This window comes from Nicotiana sylvestris, chromosome 12, assembly GCF_000393655.2.
Source record: "Nicotiana sylvestris chromosome 12, ASM39365v2, whole genome shotgun sequence".
Lineage (NCBI taxonomy): Eukaryota > Viridiplantae > Streptophyta > Magnoliopsida > Solanales > Solanaceae > Nicotiana > Nicotiana sylvestris.
In genome coordinates, this window is record NC_091068.1 from 3,605,563 (window position 1) to 3,626,381 (window position 20,819).

The 20,819-nt window shown below is 40.8% G+C and overlaps 1 pseudogene; it reads left to right on the plus strand.

Annotated features, from left to right (window-relative positions):
- The first annotated feature begins 3,087 nt into the window (after window positions 1–3,087).
- LOC138882615 (uncharacterized) lies at window positions 3,088–3,744 on the plus strand (annotated as a pseudogene).
- The last annotated feature ends 17,075 nt before the right edge of the window (window positions 3,745–20,819 follow it).

The following is a 20,819-nucleotide window of genomic DNA, read 5'->3' on the forward strand; positions in this document are numbered from 1 at the left end:
GCACATATCTCAGAGGAGACCATAGTGAATCAGTTAGAGAAGATGGCCAATAGATTTTTTGAGGTGAACAAAATCTCCTTTACTGATGATGAACTTCCCGAGGAGGGAGCCAGGCACAATAGGGCTTTGAACTTGATGGTCAAATGTGAGGGGCATTATGTAAAGCGAGTCATGGTTGATGGAGGCTCAAGTGTAGATGTATGCCCTCTCTCTACCTTGCAAAGCATGAAGATCAATACAGATAGAATCCGACCAAGCAATGTTCGCATCCGAGCCTTTGATGGCTCAGCAAGAGATACCATTAGGGAGATTAACCTCACCATGATGATTGGGCTGGTTGACTTTGAGATTGTTTTCCAAGTAGTGGACATGGCCACTTCTTATAATTTTCTTCTTGGAAGGCCATGGATCCATACGGCCTGAGCTGTGTCGTCTACCTTGCATCAGATACTCAAATTCGAACATGACAGGCAAGAAATTATTGTTCACGGGGAAGACGAGTCTTCCATTTATTAATACCTATTAATCCCCTGTATTGAGGCTAAGGAAGGGTGTGAGTCCATTGTCTATCAGGCTTTCGAAGTGGTTGTTGTGGACCATGTTGAGGAAGGAAAGCCCATTCTGCATCCTCGTCTTTCCTCCACATCTATAATGGTGGCTGCAGTTATATTGAGACAAGGTTATGAGCTAGGAAAAGGCTTGGGGGCATCATTGCAAGGAACTTCGGAGCATATTTCTCCATTCAGTAACTAGGGTACGTTTGTCTTAGGCTTTAGGCCAACACAAGCAGACAAAAACAAAGCCAAACACCGCAAAAAGCATGGATGGGTCTTGCAACAACCTATCCCTTACATTTTCTACACTTTTGTCAAGCCACGACTCCAAGAGGGTCAAAATTCCTCGGCGCATGCAAACATTGATAAAATTTTCCATGGCCTCAGCCAAATGTTTTCTGAAGTGAATATGATCCAGGCTGGTGAAGGCACTAGTCGTGTTTTCATCCAGGCAAGAAAAAGTCTATGGAAAGATGTTGTATATGTCGCAGCCGATATGCAACTAATTGACCCAGACACTATGCTCACCAACTGGGAAGCGACTCATCTCCCCACAAGGAAGGAGTCTTGGTAGTTTGCTTTTACAGCTTCTTTTTTGTATTTTGGGTTACTTTCAGGGTTGTAATCCAAGAATCTCAGTATGATTGTTATGTTTTGATGTTAACCCTTCTATCCTTTCGAATTCAATGAAATGCAGTTCAGTTTCCTATTAAGTTTTGTATCTTTTCTTTTTCCTAATTCTTGTCATTTTATTTCCATTTCAATTTTGTTAATGCCGGCTTTAATAACATGACATGCATGCGGAATTCATGCCCAAATCTTAAAAAGCTGTCTAATATTGAAATAATGCATCAAGAGGTTGAATATGATGAAGATGAGGTTGTTGAGGAAATAAAAAGAGAGTTGGAACAATTTGAAAACAAGCCTAAGCCTAACCTCAATGAAACTGAGCTGATTAATATCGGAAGTCATGAAGAAGTCAGAGAAACGAAGATAAGCATTCACACTGGACAAAAAACTGGAGATGCCTTGATTCAACTTTTATGTGAATACAGAGATGCGTTTTCTTGGTCTTACGATGATATGCCGGGTTTAAGTGTTGATCTAGTGGTTTATAAGCTTCCTAGGTATCCTGATTTTCCACCAGTCCAACAAATGCAACAAAAGTTTAAAACAGACGTGAGTGACAAAATCAAAGAGGAAATAATGAAGTAACCGAGCGCCAATGTGGTTAGAGCTGTCCAATACACCACCTGGGCGGCGAATGTTGTGCCTGTGCCGAAGAAGGATGGAAAGACCAGAGTCTGTGTTGACTACAGGGTACCACCAAATTCGTATGGATGAGGATGATGCAGAAAAAATCGCTTTCACCACTCCATGGGGTACTTATTGTTACAGGGTTATGCCATTCGGTTTAAAGAATGTAGGGGCAACTTACATGAGGGCCATGACCACCATTTTTCACGACATGATGCACAAAGAGATTGAAGTATATGTCGATGATGTTATCATAAAATCAAAGACACATGCTGATCATGTGTGTGATTTGAAAAAGTTCTTCAAACAGCTTCGAAGGTATGACCTTAAGCTTAATCCAGCCAAGTGTACATTTGGGGTTCCATTTGGGAAACTCCTCGGTTTTATAGTCAGCCGAAGAGGCATTGAATTGGATCCATCTAAGATAAAGTCCATTCGAGATCTTCCACCCCCGAAGAATAAAAAGGAAGTCATGAGTTTGTTCAGGAGGTTGAACTACATCAGTAGGTTCATTGCTCAGCTCACAACCACGTGCGAGCCCATCTTTAAGTTGTTGAAAAAGGATGCCGCTATCAAGTGGACAGACGATTGCCAAAAAGCTTTTGACATGATCAAAGATTATCTGTCAAAATCCCCTGTATTGGTCCCAACTGAAACTGGTAGGCCTTTGTTTTTATATCTATCGGTGATGAATAATTCCTTTGGATGCGTTCTGGGGCAACATGATGCAACAGGCAAAAAGGAATAGGTAATCTATTATTTCAGCAAGAAGTTTACCAGTTATGAGGTTAAGTACACCCTTCTAGAAAGGACATGTTGTGCCTTGACTTGGGTTGCTCAGAAGCTGAGACATTATCTTTTGGCTTACACTACTTACCTCATATCCAGAATGGATCCTTTAAAGTACATCTTCCAAAAGCCAATGCCTACTGGCAGGCTCGCAAAATGCCAAATCCTGCTCACAGAGTTTGACATCGTCTATGTCACTCGCACCACGATAAAAGCATAGGCTTTGGCAGATCATTTGGCAGAGAATCCAGTTGATGATGAGTACATGCCACTTAGCACATACTTCCCAGACGAAGAGGTCAACTCAATAGAGGAAGTGGTTCCAGACGATCACCCTGTATGGAAAATGTATTTTGATGGGGTTGTCAATATCAAAGGAGTTGGGATAGGGGCAATCCTCATCTCACCTATTGGACATCATTATCCTGCAACAGCCCGACTTCGGTTCTTCTGTACCAATAATACGGCAGATTACGAAGCTTGTATCATGGGTTTGAAAATGGCCATCGATCTAGATGTGCATGAACTATTGGTTATGGGAGATTCTGACTTGCTTATCTGGCAAACCCAAGGCAAATGGGAGACTCGAGACATCAAGCTTATTCCATACAGACAATGTGTGCAAGACTTGAGCAAAAGATTCAAATCCATCGAGTTCAGGTACATTCCCAGGTTTCACAACGAGCTAGCCGATGCCTTGGCTACTTTAGCCTCGATGCTCCCTTATCCAGACAACACTCATATTGATCCACTAGAAATCCAAGTTCAGAATCAACACGGTTACTGCAATACAATTGAGACAGAACCAGATGCTGAACCATGGTATCATGACATAAAATGATTCCTGAAAACAAGAGAATATCCAAAGCATGCTAAAGGAGATAAAAAAAGAACTATAAGGCGGCTCGCCTGTGGTTTCTTTCTGAATGGGGAAATTCTATGCAAGAGGACCCCAGATTTAAACTTGTTGAGATGCATAGATGCTACAGAAGCAGAGCGGATCATGAGTGAAGTGCATTCGGGGGTATGCGGACCTCACATGAATGGATATGTTTTGGCGAAGAGGATTCTGCGGGCAGGGTATTATTGGCTTACTATGGAGAAAGATTGCTTTAGTTTTGTTCGCAAGTGTCACCAATGCTAGATTCATGGTGACCTGATTCACTTACCTCCTTTGGTGTTTCATCCCATGTCCTCTCCTTGGCCTTTCGTTGCTTGGGGAATGGATGTCATTGGGCCGATCGAGCCAAAGGCTTCAAATGGGCATAGATTCATTTTGGTTGCAATTGATTACTTCACCAAGTGGGTGGAGGCCGTCACTTTCAAAGCAGTCACCAAGAAAGAAGTGGTAGACTTTGTTCATTCTAACATCATCTGTCGCTTTGGTATCCCGAAGACCATTATCACTGACAATGCAGCCAATCTAAATAGTCATTTGATGAAGGAGGTATGCGAACAATTTAAAATCATGCATCGCCATTCTACCCATTACCGGCCAAAAGCCAATGGAGCCATTGAAGCGGCAAAAAAGAACATCAAGAAGATTCTTAGGAAGATGATCCAAGGTTCCAATCAATGGCATGAAAAGTTACTTTTTGCTCTTTTGGGATACCGTACGACTGTTCGCACATATGTTGGTGCAACTCCGTATCTGCTTGTATATGGAACTGAAGCTGTAATACCCACTGAAGTCAAAATTCCCTCTCTCCGAATTATTGTGGAATCAGAGATCGAAGACACTGAGTGGGTCAAGACCCAATTAGAACAACTGATGTTGAACGATGAAAAACGGCTAGCAGCAGTGTATTTCGGCCAGTTATACCAGCAAAGAATGGTATGCGCTTACAATAAGAAAGTGTGCCCAAGGCAGTTTGAGGTAGGCCAGCTAGTTTTGAAACGCATCCTTCCGCACTAGGTTGAAGCTAAAGGAAAGTTCGCACCAAACTGGCAAGGACCCTACAACATCAAGAAAGTGTTACCAAAAGGGGCCTTGCACTTGGTAGATGAAGAAGGATGGGTACCAGGCATGACTATTAATGCAGATGCAGTCAAACGATATTATGTCTGATATATGGCCACTGTAGAACTTTCACGCATTGATTCTCTCATATCGAGATGACGAAGGCTACCATTTGCTCATTATTCCAAATAGGTGTAACCCTTCTGTTAATCCTTTTCAGCCGTATTTGTCTTCCTTGTTCCTCACTTTGTGGAACCTGTGTACTTGTAAAAAAAACAACAAATCTTTGTGTCTTTGAACTACGTCCGACCTGATTCCAAAAGGATACGTAGGCAGCCTTACCCTGGGTTCGGTCCCATCAGAACAAAAAAATCCATATTCCCAATACTCCAAAACTGGGGCAGAAGTTTGTTTTATTTCATGGTTTTTCTGTAAAAACGGTTCCAAAAGTTGTAATTCAGTTCAAGGTTCATTTCGCCTTTTTACCTTTCAAGAACTTCTGATCGATGTCTTTGTTGAGAATGTTTAAAGTCCCCATGCCAAAGGCGTTGGGAAACCTCCCACATGCAGTATCTTAGTAAAAAAACAAAAAAAAAACAAAAAAAGAGAGAAAAGAAGAAGAAAAAAAGAAAGAGAAAAGAAAAAAAAGAGAGACAAAAAAAAACGAAAAAAGAAAAGTGAGAGAGTCTTATCGGTGAAAACCCGTACGGGCACTATAAGGCGACAGTGAGCAGAGAAATGAGAGAGTCTTGTTGGTGAAAACCCAGATGGGCACCATAAGGCGGCGGTTAGTAGAGAAATGAGAGAGGTTAGTTAGCGAAAACCTGCAAAAGGCGCTACTAGCCGAATGAGGGTCTTTGATTCTCCGGCATGAGCACAACCAAGACAAATTCAAGATGAACGTTTGCGGCAGATTTTGAGAATTAGACAGCTTAGATGGATCAGGCGTCCAGTCCAAAATGCATGTCATGATTTATTGAAGTCGGCACATACCTCTAAATAAGTCTCCCTATTCCTTTCCCCGAAAGGGACACCTTTTGTTTAAGCACAGTTCTTTTTCACTTTCAATTATTATTCTGTCTTTACCCATAATTTTTCTTTGAGTCCCTTTCGGTCTAATCCTGCATCAAAAGCGAAGCAAAGAAATGGCTGCAAAACCAGCTACAATTTCCCCGCAATATCGAGCACAATTTGGGGTATATATGGCATTGACGAAGGCACGAATCCATCTGTGATCTCATTCAATAAGGCGAACAAAGTGTTTCAAAGAAACTGAAAGGTAGCCTAAACAAGACCTGCTTCATGAGAAAAGTGGATAAGCCCTATGGATACAAACTGATATTGGGTGCAAGATAACTGAGTTTGATTTTAAAGAAAAATAGCCTTGACTTAGAGACAAGGGTAGCGGTACCATAGACATCTGGGTATGAAATAGTTGGGGGCAACATTGGAAAGCCAAGGTCTCCAAAAAATGATACAGAGTAACCGAGCATCTCGGTACCGCGCTGACAGAATCGGTTCTTCGTCAGCAGTGGCCGTGAATCAAACTACTCAAGGCATCAAGGGATCAAGGCCACAAACTAACCACCACTTTCAAAACTCATAAATTTTTCTTTGTTTGAAGCAGAAACAGAGCAGGGCAGAATGACAATTCTAAAAGAACGAATGTCACCAAACGTAAGCTCTTTAAAATCTCCCTATTTTCTTTTTTCAGCATGCATCACTATTGTTCACACTTCCCATTTGTGTAGCTTAACTCAGGTAGAATCCTTTCGCCTAGGGGGATCTAGCTCATAGTTCCAAGTAGAAGTGATCTTCGCTCGGGTTGTTTGATATAGCTTATCTCAGGTAGAACCGTTTCGTCTAGGGGGATCCAGCTCATATTTTCGGGTAGAAGTACTCTTCGCTCAGGGTGTTTCACGTAGCTTAATTCAGGTAGAATCCTTTCGCATAAGGGGATCCAGCTCATAGTTCTGAGTAGAAGTGATCTTCGCTCGGGTTGTTTGATATAGCTTAACTCGAGTAGAACCATTTCGCCTAGGGGGATCCAGCTCATATTTTTGGGTAGAAGTACTCTTCGCTCAGGTTGTTTTATGCAACTTAACTCAAGCAGAATCCTTTCGCCTAGGGGGATCCAACTCATATTTCCGAGTAGAAGTACTTTTCGCTCAGGGTGTTCTACGTAGCTTAACTCAGGTAGAACCGTTTCGCCTAGGGGATCCAGCTCATATTTTCGAGTAGAAGTACTCTTCGCTCAGGTTGTTTTACGCAGCTTAACTCAGGTAGAATCCTTTCGCCTAGGGGGATCCAACTCATATTTCCGAGTAGAAGTACTTTTCGCTCAGGGTGTTTTACGTAGCTTAACTCAGGTAGAACCGTTTCGCCTAGGGGGATCCAGCTCATAGTTCCAAGTAGAAGTACTCTTCGCTCAGGGTGTTTTACATAGCTTAACTCAGGTAGAACCGTTTCGCCAAGGGGGATCTAGCTCATAGTTCCAAGTAGAAGTACTCTTCGCTCAGGGTGTTTTACATAGCTTAACTCAGGTAGAACCATTTCGCCTAGGGGATCTAGCTCATAGTTCCGAGTAGAAGTGCTCTTCGCTCAGGGTGTTTTACATAGCTTAACTCGGGTAGAACCGTTTCGCCTAGGGGGATCCAGCTCATATTTCCGAGTAGAAGTACTCTTTGCTCAGGTTGTTTTACGCAGCTTTACTCAGGTAGAATCTTTTCGCCTAGGGGTATCCAGCTCATATTTCCGAGTAGAAGTACTTTTCACTCATGGTGTTTTACGTAGCTTAACTCAGGTAGAACCGTTTCGCCTAGGGGGATCTAGCTTATAGTTCCAAGTAGAAGTACTCTTTGCTCAGGGTGTTTTACGTAGCTTAACTCAGGTAGAACCGTTTCGCCTAGGGGGATCTAGCTCATAGTCCGAGTAGAAGTGCTCTTCGCTCAGGGTGTTTTACGTAGCTTAACTCGGGTAGAACCGTTTCGCCTAGGAGGATCCAGCTCATATTTTCGGGTAGAAGTACTCTTCGCTCAGGTTGTTTTACGCAGCTTAACTCAGGTAGAATCCTTTCGCCTATGGGGATCTAGCTCATATTTCCGAGTAAAAGTACTTTTCGCTCAGGGTGTTTTACGTAGCTTAACTCAAGTAGAACCGTTTCGCCTAGGGGGATCCAGCTCATAGTTCCAAGTAGAAGTACTCTTCGCTCAGGGTGTTTTACGTAGCTTAACTTAGGTAGAACCGTTTCGCCAAGGGGGATCTAGCTCATAGTTCCAAGTAGAAGTACTCTTCGCTCAGGGTGTTTTACATAGCTTAACTCAGGTAGAACCATTTCGCCTAGGGGATCTAGCTCATAGTTCCGAGTAGAAGTGCTCTTCGCTCAGGGTGTTTTACATAGCTTAACTCGGGTAGAACCGTTTCGCCTAGGGGGATCCAGCTCATATTTCCGAGTAGAAGTACTCTTTGCTCAGGTTGTTTTACGCAGCTTTACTCAGGTAGAATCTTTTCGCCTAGGGGTATCCAGCTCATATTTCCGAGTAGAAGTACTTTTCACTCATGGTGTTTTACGTAGCTTAACTCAGGTAGAACCGTTTCGCCTAGGGGGATCTAGCTTATAGTTCCAAGTAGAAGTACTCTTTGCTCAGGGTGTTTTACGTAGCTTAACTCAGGTAGAACCGTTTCGCCTAGGGGGATCTAGCTCATAGTCCGAGTAGAAGTGCTCTTCGCTCAGGGTGTTTTACGTAGCTTAACTCGGGTAGAACCGTTTCGCCTAGGAGGATCCAGCTCATATTTTCGGGTAGAAGTACTCTTCGCTCAGGTTGTTTTACGCAGCTTAACTCAGGTAGAATCCTTTCGCCTATGGGGATCTAGCTCATATTTCCGAGTAAAAGTACTTTTCGCTCAGGGTGTTTTACGTAGCTTAACTCAAGTAGAACCGTTTCGCCTAGGGGGATCCAGCTCATAGTTCCAAGTAGAAGTACTCTTCGCTCAGGGTGTTTTACGTAGCTTAACTTAGGTAGAACCGTTTCGCCTAGGGGTATCTAGCTCATAGTTCCGAGTAGAAGTGCTTTTCACTCGGGGTGTTTTACGTAGCTTAACTCAGGTAGAACCATTTCGCCTACGAGGATCCATCTCATAGTTCCGAGTATAAGTACTCTTCGCTCTGGGTATTCTACGTAGCTTAACTCAGGTAGAATCCTTTCGCCTAGGGGGATCCAGCTCATAGTTTCGGGTAGAAGTAATCTTCGCTCAGGTTGTTTAATACAGTTTAACTCAGGTAGAACCTTTTTCACCTAGAGGATTTCAACACTTTATCAATAATACATGGTGCTAACACCTGATTCTATTTACTTCCAGTAAGATAGGGTACCGGCCCCTGGTTACATTTCTTTTCAGTAGTACGGGATACCGATCCCTGGTTACACAATCATTCGTTACCAAATTTTATCTCTTTTAGCTAGTTTATACTACTATTTCTATCTGCTTTTTCAATAAATTAGATAATTTACAGATTTCTCTAATAACTCACAAAATTTTTCTAGTGCCAGACTGGGGCAGAAAATTTTTGTTCATTTTTTTTTGTCTTTGATGCTTTGAAGGCTCTGCCGTATAGCACAAGTGAAAGCTTGCAGTTTCAGTTTCTCATCAGAAGAAAGAAGTCCTTCGATCACAAGATAGTCGGAGTTAGCTTTCATAATGTGTCGGCAACCCAGCTTCTCAAGATTCATCTTCTCAAATTCTGATCCAGAAAGCAAGCAATCGAGATTGAGTCATAATCTTTTCTTCAAAAGAATCAAGATCCAATCTAAGGTCAACGCAAGCGAGCAGGTCAAGAATCAAGATTTGACTCCAGAAGACGCATAGATGGGAATTTTGTACTCTTAGTTTGCAGACATATATAGTACGCTTCTCTTTTTCTTTTTTGATGTAAGAAGCGAGTAACAACAATAGCAACAGTGACAGCAACAGCAGCAACAATCTTAACTCTAGTGTCCGGTAGTCCCAGCTACCAAATTTTCCCAGAACTACACTGACCTGATTCCTTTATAGCCAAGGATATGTAGGCAACCTCAGAAGCAAAGTTCGGTCACCACCTTGTTCAAAAGGCTTCCATTAGAGTGAATGTGAGCAAAAATTATCCATGGCGTTCAGTTGTCTTTGCACGAAAACTCTTCATGTTCTCGAGCAAAAAGGGGCAGCTGTAAATGCTTAATTTTTCTCCCATCTTTTTCTTCTACATTATATATATATATATATATATATATATATATATATATATATATATATATATATATATATGTGTGTGTGTGTGTGTGTGTGTGTGTGTATGTGTATGTGTATGTGTACGTGTATGAGTGTGTGTGTTTTTCTTATTTGTGTATATATAGGTTTTAAGAGTTGATTTATGGTTTGATAAAGGGGGTAGAGATTGGACTAGTGTATTTTAATTAAAATTGAGCCAAAATTGGCCGAAACTTTGAACCCATTTCGTCCAAACCCGGTTCACAAGGGAGCTGCCAGGGGAGGGTCCAAACGAAGTAGTTTTGGATCAAAACTACGTCGTTTCATTTAATAACCTGAAGACTTAATCCCATCCTTCCATTATTCTTGATCCAACGACCTATATCCATTTCCCACTCCAAATATAAGGCTCCAAAAATCAGAAAATAGCCTCATTTACACCCAAACCCTAAACTCCTCTCCTCACTCTCTCCCTTCCTCTCTGCTGCCGCAAGGCATCCACGGCGGCGGCGCCTGCCGGAATTCGCCACTGGCGGCGGAGCCCCTCCAAACACCACCAAAATTTCACCCCCTCTTTGCCTCTTCCTCCTCTCCATGAATCCAAGCCTCATATCCTCCGAAACCCAACCAAATCCCACGAATCTAGCCTAAATCAAAACCCTAGCCGCCACTTTTTGACAAATTCGTGGAGATTGAGCCACCCTTTCCACCTAATTTTTACATACATAGATAGAGCTCGGGGGGGCTATCATTTATATTGGTTTTACCCGATCTCCTGCTAAGCTTCCGTCTGACCATCGCTGCCCGCCACACCACTGCTCGCCGCTGCCTCGACCACCCAAGACCATCAGTGGCCCTTTATTTTTAGATTATCGCCGACCAAAAACGCTCGTTTCTCTCTAGTACAACGCTAGAACTCATTGGTTTGGGCGTGTGCTAGAAAGAAACGCCCGTTCAAGGTCAGGCAGTCACGACGTCATCCCTGACATTCGTCTCTTTGCTCGATTCGGCATTGAATCCCTCTGTATGGTAAAACGTCAAATTTCCTTTTCCTATTTTTATCTTTTCTGATTTTTTGTTTTGTTTTAGTGTTAGTTCTAAGGTTTAATTTCCACTAATGTTTCTGTTATTTATGTGCAATAAGTATTAGTTTTTAATTACATTTTACTTCATGAATGTGAATTTCAGTTCTTCGACCTAGCCGGTCGAGTAGTTTGTTATTGTTTTTAGTTCCGATTTTTGGTTTTTCGACCTAGCCGGTCGACTATTTTGTGTGGATTTGATTAAGCTTGAACTTTCAGTTCTTCGACCTAGCCGGTCAACTATTTTTGTTTGTCCGTTAGTTCTGATTTTTGGTTCTTCGACTTAATCGGTCGACTACTTTGTTTAGAGTTGTTAAGTCTGGATTTTCAATTTTTCGACCTAGTCGGTCGAATAGCTAAGTCTTTATGTTAATTTCATGAAAAAACCAAAAGATTAGTTCAATTGTTTATATAGTTAGTTCGTGTTTACTTTCATTAACTTTCTTCAATGTTGGTCATTGCTTAATACTTTCGAATCACGTATTGGTTAGTCGTTTAATCTGTCATTATATTTTTTTAGTCAATCGGTTTTGATAATCACTTGTGAAATCCGATTAACTATTTATAATTGGTGAAGCTCATTGATCTTCTGGTTTCACGTTTGATTTTGATGTTTTGCCTTAGTTCGAAATCCGTTAGTGATCATTAGTTCGTGTTTAGTATCGTTTTTGACTTCATGTTTTAGTCGATTCGATAGTTGTTTCACTATCATTCATATTCTGTGTTGCCTTTAAGTTGTTAAGTTCTAATTTCATATTTATAATTTCTAGTTTTGTCTATGTTTAAGCTAATTAGTTTAAGGCCTTAACTATATGTTTTATTTGTGTGTATTCATTAGGTTCTTTTGTTAGTTTAATGGTTCAAGTCTAGTTATCTAATTTTGCACTCTCTAGTTTGAAGCAATAGTTTAGTTGGATATTGGTTTGTGAGGGTAATAGAAGGTATTTGAGTGTAGGGCCTTTGTTTGGTTGCTTTTACTGTTCGGGGACTATTTTGGAGTACAATACTCCAAAATTCTGTCCATATCTGGTGAGAACAATTGTTCATTGGACAAAAATCTGGTTTTGGACAGATTTTTGGTCAACAATCTATCATTTTGGACAGATTTTTGGCCAAACAAATCTGTCCCAAGGCCCTTGCTCCCCCTGTTAAAAGAGGAGCTTTTTCCTCATTTAAGGGGGAGCTCTGACTCAAAAAAAGAGGACACACTCGAACACACTTAGTCATCATCTTTTACACTCAAGGAAGAACACAAAAACAATAGAGAGTTTGAGAGCCTTTCTTGAGTATCTGGAGAAAAGAATACTTTAAAAAAATACAAAGGTCTTTAACGCGAGTCTCTAGTCTCTTCTTTCTTTCAAAGTCTATTTAAGTTTCTGCTGGAATTTCTGGATCGGCTCAGTTTCTTTTGTTGGATACTGCTGCTGCTGTTTCAAAGTGTGTTGCTGTTGTTTTTGCTCGTGAGTATTCTGCTCCTAGTAGGATTTATCCGGGTTTCGCACTGTTGTCTTTTCTATATTCTGTTGCAGCATAAGGTAACTTTCAGGCTTTGTAATGCAAATCTTTGAATGGAAATTGTGATGTTTTAAATATGCAACTGTTGGACTGTTTAAGATTGTTTGTTCATGGTTAGTAAGCATGTAAAAGTGTTTTACTTTTCACTTCATAAAGATTGTTAAAGACTTGCATTAGGGAAAAAAGAATGAAACAATAAACTTGTTTAAAAATTTGTATAACTCTGTTTCAAATTCAAGGTAGTAATTTATTTTAATCTTAATGCTTTATAGCTTAAAGTGTTGTTTTCCATTTGATAAAAAATGTTTCTCCTCCAATGTAGAAATTCATGTCAAAAGTTCTGAGCGTGAGAGTTAACCTTTTGCTTTTTACTGTATATGAAAGCTTTTTGTGCAAATTATAAATTCCACTAAAGGTTGATATAAAATTTGTATAAATACGCGGTAAAAGTCCTAGTGTATTTCTGAATGTTTGTGGGCTTCAAGATGATTTTATTAGTTTTTTTTCTTTCTTTAGTCTAATTCTCACTTTAAATCTTAAGGAAAATAATATAATCAATCCTAAATGACATAGTTAGTAGTATGTAAAGGGGCCATTGTTGGAATAATATCTTGGATTCAAGCAAAGTTACAAATTAAAAGATATCGGAATCATCAAACCATTAATTTGGTATGCTTGGCCAACCTTAAAATGCCAGCGTTGACAATTTGGATGCATAGCTTAAATATTGTCACGTGTACTTACTAAATTCTCAAATAAGGTCTACTGGGGGTGTTTATTTAGTGATGTTTCTTCCAATCTTGTTAAAATAAAATATATCCTCTCTCAAATTAAAGATAAAGATGGTAAAAAAAATTAAAAAATGATATAGGAGAACTAGTATGAGCAATGTTAATAAAATCAGTTATTTCCCTTAAATTTAAATGACCTGGTTACTTAATCACCTTAACAATTAATTTAAGGGCTAAAGCAACTAATAGGCGCGTTAACTTTTTCATTCACGAATTCGCTTGCGTAGCATGATATTTAACATTCAATAATTTAATAATCTCATACCATACCTATTAGTTTTAGCTAATTTTTAATTTAGTTAATCCTGCTAAAAATCGCGGATTCGCTTGCGTAGCGCGGTAGCGACATTTAATAAATTTCCAAAAGCTAATTTTTCCTCAAAAGTACAATTGTAGTGATTTTTTTTCAAAAGTAATAACGTGCTAATAATTCTTTGTCATGACTGCGGATTCGCTTGTGTAGCGCCGTTATGACTAAATTAATAAAATTCATCTCGATCACGCATTCGCTTGCGTAGTGTGGTTATGACATCTTATTATTCAAAGTTTTCTTTAATTTACCTAATAATCTGGATATAAAAGCGGCAAGGTAAAAATATATAAAGCATATAAATATCAATTTATCCAAAATTAATTCAAGCCAAATTTTAAGTCAATAAAGCGACCGTGCTAGAACCACGGGACTCAGGGAATGTCTTGCACCTTCTCCCCGGTCAACAAAATTTCTTACCCGAATTTTATTTTCGCGGACCGATAAAAATAGAGTCAACTTTCCTCTGACTAGGGATTTAAAAGGTGACTTGGAACACCGAAAACCAATTCCAAGTGGCGACTTTGAACAATAAAATAATCCCTATTTCAAAATTGTCACTTTAATTGGAAAAACTCTTTAACCCACAATCCTTAACACATTCATATCTTCTTGCAGGGGGTAAAAAAGGAGTGTGACAGCTCTGGCGACTTTGCTGGGGAACTAACCAGAATTCAAGCTTGTACATGCTGACCTTTATTTGGCTTTATTAATTTTGTATATATTGTGATTTATTTGTGCCTAATATGCTACTTGTTTGCTTTATACTGCTTTGATATTGTTGAACTGTACATATAAACTGTCTTCTCACGCACCCCCTCTGAATCTTCTTGAAATAAAAAATTGGGCATTTGCTTGACATAGCCCGCTTTCTTTAAGATAGCCGAGGTGCTTGTCACCAGGTGAAGGATTTTAGTCACACATGTTTTAGGCGGGGAGCACCACCGGTTAAGCCGGAAAGCAATACTACCGGTACGCTGACCCTCCTATGCTCGAGTTGTCCGCTCGAGTAAGCCAGTCTAGATACCTTCTCCAATAGGATTTAAACCTAGAAGAACAAACCTCATGCCGGATATCCCTAGTAGGTTCGCTGTATTTGCATCACGTGCATTTGACTTAGCGAAACTCGGCGAGGGGGCCGGGTCCGTATAAGACAGGTATCCTCTTTAAGACCATCATGTTCACGTATGTGCTACTTGATACATCATTTGGAAGGCTTACTTGCATTGTCGACCGGTTAAAAAAAAATAGTTAGTGTAATTATTGAAAATGAAAAAAGAAAAATAAAGAATAATTCTCCTCGTTTAGTGCAAATAAACCTTTAAAAAAAATTTAAATTTAGTCTGGTGTGAGTTGTAAAGATTTCATTAAAAAAATAAATAATATATATATATAAAGGGAAAAGTACTCAGTTTTATCAAACTATGCAGGTTTGATTCTCACCGGATGTGAGATACGTAGGCAACCTCCATCGGGTTCAGCCCACACTTTTTAAAAAAAGGGAGCATAAAATTCTCAAAAAAAAGAGCCTATTTTGGTCACCTTTCACCATTTTGCCCTCATGTCTAGCCATTTTGTCGAAGCAGCTTTAAACCTTTCCGGAAGTACCGAAAGGCTATTTTTGCAAAAGTAGTCATCTGATCTAGTTTTGTCTGGTTATATTTGCTGAGACATCTTTTGAACCCCTCTCGGAGTAGCAAATGGTCATTTTTGTAAAAATAGTTTTTTTTTAAAATTTATTTATTATTTTGTCTATGTTTTATCATTTTGTTCCTCTGTTTGGCTGTTTTGCCGAGACATCCTTTATGCTTTCTATGGAAGTAGGTCGTCTTTGTAATAGTAGTCATTTTTCCTGCTTTTATCATATCAACATTTGTGTCCGGTAATTTCAAAATATATATTATAATAATAATAATAATAAATAGATTGATTCCTAAATTGACATAAAAAAAGAGAAAAAGAAAAACAAAAGAATGATCATAATTTGCATATAGTTTAGGTAAGTCCTAACCCTTTTTATCTTATTCTTAGGATCATCATGAGTTCTCCACGAAGAAGCAGTCAGAAAAGGATAAGGGATGAGACACCTCATATGTTCTTGATCAGAGATAAGACCCTGAGTAATCTCTGTAATTGGTGGGCTAGTTTTGCTACATGGGAACAGAATCGAGTATTTAAGCACCTCAAGTTCCTCACCAACATCATGGGAATTAAGCCTAACAGAGATTTAATCGAGGTTCTAGTTGGTTTTTGGGACCCTGCGAACAATGTCTTCAGGTTCAAAGATTGTGAAATGACGCCCACATTGGAAGAATTAGGTGGGTTCACCGGATTGGGGAGAGACCTTCGTGGGAAAAGCCTGCTGCTCCGAGAAAAGTTGGTGTGAACAACTTTTTAAAGAAGTTATGCCTTCGTCGAATTCCAATGGTTTGCTTAAACGAAGGTTGGGTTCCATCGGAATATCTTTATGACAGATTTGGGGACGAGAAAGGGTTTGAGAACTTCTCGGGCACAGAATTCGTCAACCAGTTGAGTTACAAAGCTTGGAGGGAGTTGAGAATCTTCGCGTTCATGATATCATTTCTAAGGATCATGGTCTTTCCAGAGTGTGGTGGGCGCATCAGAATTCGATTGGTTGCGGTAGTCTCGTATTTGCAAAGTAGTGAGGATCATACCATTCTTCCCATGATTTTGGGAGATATTTTTCGAGCTTTGACCCGTTGTCAAGAAGGTGAAGATTACTTTGAGGGATGCAACATTCTGCTGCAGATGTGGTTCATAGAGCACCTTTATCATCATCCAATAGTAGTAAATTTCAATGATGATTGGCTGAATTACATTGGATGTCACCCCGACAGAGCTGCGAGTTGTAATCTTCCAAAGGGGGTGAGGGCTTGGCGGACATTACTTGGTTCATTGAGTGCTGATAGAATCACTTGGAACTATTACTGGTTCCCTTCTGCTAAGGTCATGCATATGTCAATGTATTTCCCGTTCTTCATACTCATGGGTTTCAGAGGTTTCCAACCTTACGCACCTCTACGCGTCATGCGCCAGCTAGGGAGAGAGCATCCGATTGAGGACATGCGCCCGTTCGTGTGGGAATTCAAGGGAGAGGAACCTCCAAGGGAGTCATATGCGCAAAAGGTTTGGTTTGGTAGTCGATTTTCTAATTTGGACGAGATGGTAGCTGATCGTGAATGGGGGGAGGTAAGCCTCGCATACCTTGAGTGGTTCATAACCAGGATATTCCCGAGCAAAGGCTAGAAAGATCCATACGGCATGCAGTTGATTGGGAGGAGGAAATCAAGGCCAGAGTTAGAGAAACCAGAAGGGAGGTGGCACAAGAGGTCCAATCTCGTATTGACATTTTACAAGAAGATAAGGGCATTCTAGAGACAACCATGGACATACAATAGGCTGATTTCGAGCAGGAAAAGGCTCAGTGGGCACGAGAGAAGCAAGCACTCAAAGCCCAAATTCGAAAGAAGAACATAGTCACAACCGCTCAGCAACAAGAAGATAAAGAAGCCCAGTTCAGGGTAGTCCGTGATCATGAGCGTAAAGGTTTTTCTCCATTAATCCAAGGCCTGAGGGATCAAATAGGGGGAGTTGAGTCACGTAAGGAGAGCCAGATCACGGAGTTTGAAATAGAAAGAAACCACTACCAAAAAGTGATCAATTAGTTAGAAGCGGAGTCGCTAGAAATTTGGCGCCAGAAAGATATGGCCTTGGACCGCGAGCGTGATGCACTTGATCTAGCTGAGACCCGTGGTCAGCAAAATCAAGAGTTGCATGTGGCTCAGGAATACATTAAGGGAAAGATCCTCGAGGTAGCCACATATACCTCAAGAGCATGCATGAGTTGCCAGGGAATGATGCCCGAGCGGTTTACAAAAGTATCATTGAACGTTGCTCGTCATATATCTGCAGACTTGGAGAGGATATACCGCAATGTCGGGGGTCAGCCACAGGAACAAGAGCCTTGACTATAGTGATGCTGGTGGATTCTACTGCAGAGATCAAAGTCTTCTTTTAGTTATCAGTCCCTTTTCATTATGCTTTTGTTGTTTTTGAGTCTGTAAGAGTCTTTTGGTGTTTTGATTCTTGTTGTTTTGCCTTTTATCCTAAAAAGTCTGTTTAAGTCAGGTTTGGTCTTATTTATCTTTATGTAACTCTTGCTTTTTGAGTCTTCTATAAAAAAAAATCAATGAAAAAGATTTTTGTTTAGAAAAATTCTAAAATGAACCCAAAAGATGTTGGTTTTGTAAAAAAAAGAATATATATATATATATATATATATATATATATATATATATATATATATATAAATGGTCGTGTACTTGAACTACGTAATGATCTGATTCATGCGGCGACATGATACGTAGGCAACCCACAAAAGGTTCGAACAAATATTTTAATGACTCTAAAGTAAGGGATCAAAATAAAGCAAAGTGAAAAAAAGGGAAAAAAGAGAGAAGGAAATAATAGTGTCAATAAGCAACAAGCTGAGAAGCTGGAATGAAAAATGAAGCCTTCCAAAAGCATGTTAGAGATGGTAATATTTTAGGAGCATAGCATATCTACGTGTGATTCCTATCTGTAAAATGCTTAACCCTAACACATTTAATACCTCTTACTAGTAAGCTTAATGTGATTGGTTTGTGGTGAAACTGGCAATACATCATTACTTCACAAGATCTAAGGGAGCAGTGGTAATGGATAACAGTGATGAAATCGAGTTGGTCAGTGACAATCCGCAGGGTCAGTTAGTTGAGCAAGAGTCGGAGGAGATAAGAAAATTGAGACAACAACTATCAGATGTATATCAAGCTTGGGTTTTCGGTCGACCTCAACCCCAGGGTCCTTCAGAGGGAACTTCCACCATACCCCAGGCTACTCAAACACCGCTCCATGCAATGAGCGATCATATCCTACCACCAGGGTATGTGCCGAACTACAGCCTCCAAGCTGCCCCCGGTACCTCTAACATGCGACCTCCAGTCGCACCAGTCAGGAACACCCCTCTCGTCGTGTCTGGCGCACCGGTATATAAAATCCTGCCACCACCTTCTGTGATGAGGCCAAACAATGAGCCACCATCTCATGCTTATGATGGGCAATACACCATCCAAATATGGCTTTCGGGGTCTCGACCCCATACAATCAGACTCCTCAGTACGAGTCACCAGTGGAAAATGAAAAGCTTGCCACAACAATTGAGCCAGATGAGATGGACAGGAAAATGAAAAGTCTTGAACAGAATATAAAGAATATACAAGGACTATGTGGTCACAAAAGTATTTCATTCAGTGATCTATGTATGTTCCCTCACATCCATTTTCCACGAGGGTTCAAGACCCCAAAATTTGAGAAATATGTTGGACACGGTGACCCTATCGCCCACTTGAAAAGGTACTGCAACCAGCTGAGGGGTGCATAAGGAAAAGAAGAGTTCCCGATGGATTGTTTTGGAGAAATCCTTGTGGGGGTAGCTTCCGAATGGTTCATTGACCAAGATATCTCTCACTGGCATGTTTGGGATGACATGGCCCAGGCCTTCGTCAAACAATTTTAGTACAACATTGATATTGCGCCGGATCGTAATTCCTTGTCCAATATGAAGAAAAAGCTGACCGAAAGTTTTAGGGAGTATGCCATCATGTGGAGGGAGCAAGCGGCTAGAGTTAAGCCACCCATGGATAACCACGAGTTGATCACTGTTTTTCTGGAGGTTCAAGAGCCTGATTACTTTTAGAACATGATGTCCGCAATGGGTAGACCTTTTGCAGAAGCAATCAAAATAGGGGAGATGGTCGAAAATGGCCTCAAGACTGGCAGAATTGTAAGTCAAACTGCTCTCAAAGCCACCACCCAAGCTATCCAAAATGGGTGGGGGGTTTGGCAAATAGAAAGAAGAGAGATGGAGGGTCCATGATGACTTCGGGATCTAGGGAAGTTCAAAGAGGGGCATCACACCCTTATGTGCAAGTTCAGCAGGGGCAATCCAGCTACCCTCAACATTATTACCCCCCGCCAATTCCTCAATACTCTGTGGGCCCACCACAATATACAATGTTCAATGCTCAATCGTATGCTCGGCCTCACAATCAGCAGGTACGGGCACCAGCTCCAAGGGCCCCCCGACCTAAGCAGTAAAATTTTTGGGCACCCTACAATGCTCGTCCCAGGCAGGATTATGGTCGAGAGCAGAGGCCAGCAGAAAAATTCACTCCATTGGCCGAATGATACTCTAGTCTATTCCAGAAACTGAAGCAAATGGGCGCGATTGGACCCATCGCTCCCCACCATATGCATCCTAATTCACATGGATTTCAAGCGAATGCTAGATGTGAATATCATTCAGGTGCCCCGGGGCATAGCACTGATGGCTGTTGGACTCTGAAAAGAGCCGTAGAAAGGCTCATTTCTGAAAATTTGATTGTAGTAATGAATGGCGAGGACACTCCTAATGTGACAAATAACCCGTTGCCAGCATACAATAATGTTCATTTTGTGGGAATGATTGGCCGAGATCAAGAATACAAGCCGATCGGTCGAGCAGAAATGACAGTGGGTGCAATTCAAGAAGGAACAGGTCTGGAAGTAAGTCCCAGCCAAGATGTGCCATTGATTGTGAAAGGTGCCTAGAGCTCAAATAAGGCAACTTTATTTGTTCCGAAAATCTTGAGGTTGGAAGTTCACTCTAGTATTCCAAGCCCAAGGTTATATGTACTTAGAGGCCACCCCATCACAAGGCAGAAGCAGGGAGGTACGAAAGGTATAACCGAGCCGATCATAATCAAACCTGCCGTGCAACCCCCTGTGACCAACATAAAAACCACTCCTTGGAACTACAACAAAACCGTGATGACCTACAAAGGCAAGGAAATCATAGAGGAAGTGGGGAAAACTAGAGGTTTGACTCGATCGGGGAGGTGTTACTCTACAGAAGAGCTGAGGAAGGCCAAGCAAATCAGAGAAGGGCAATTGCCAATAAAGAAACCAGTCACTGAAGTAGAGGTAGAAGAGTTTTTGAGAAAGATGAAAGTTCATGATTACTCAATCATTGACCAGCTAAGAAAGACTCATGCCCAAATCTCTCTATTATCTCTGCTCATACATTCCAAAGAGCATGCCCATGTACTAATCAAGGTCCTGAACGAGGCACCTATCTCAGAGGAGACCATAGTGAATCAGTTAGAGAAGATGGCCAATAGATTTTTTGAGGTGAACAAAATCTCCTTTACTGATGATGAACTTCCCGAGGAGGGAGCCAGGCACAATAGGGCTTTGAACTTGATGGTCAAATGTGAG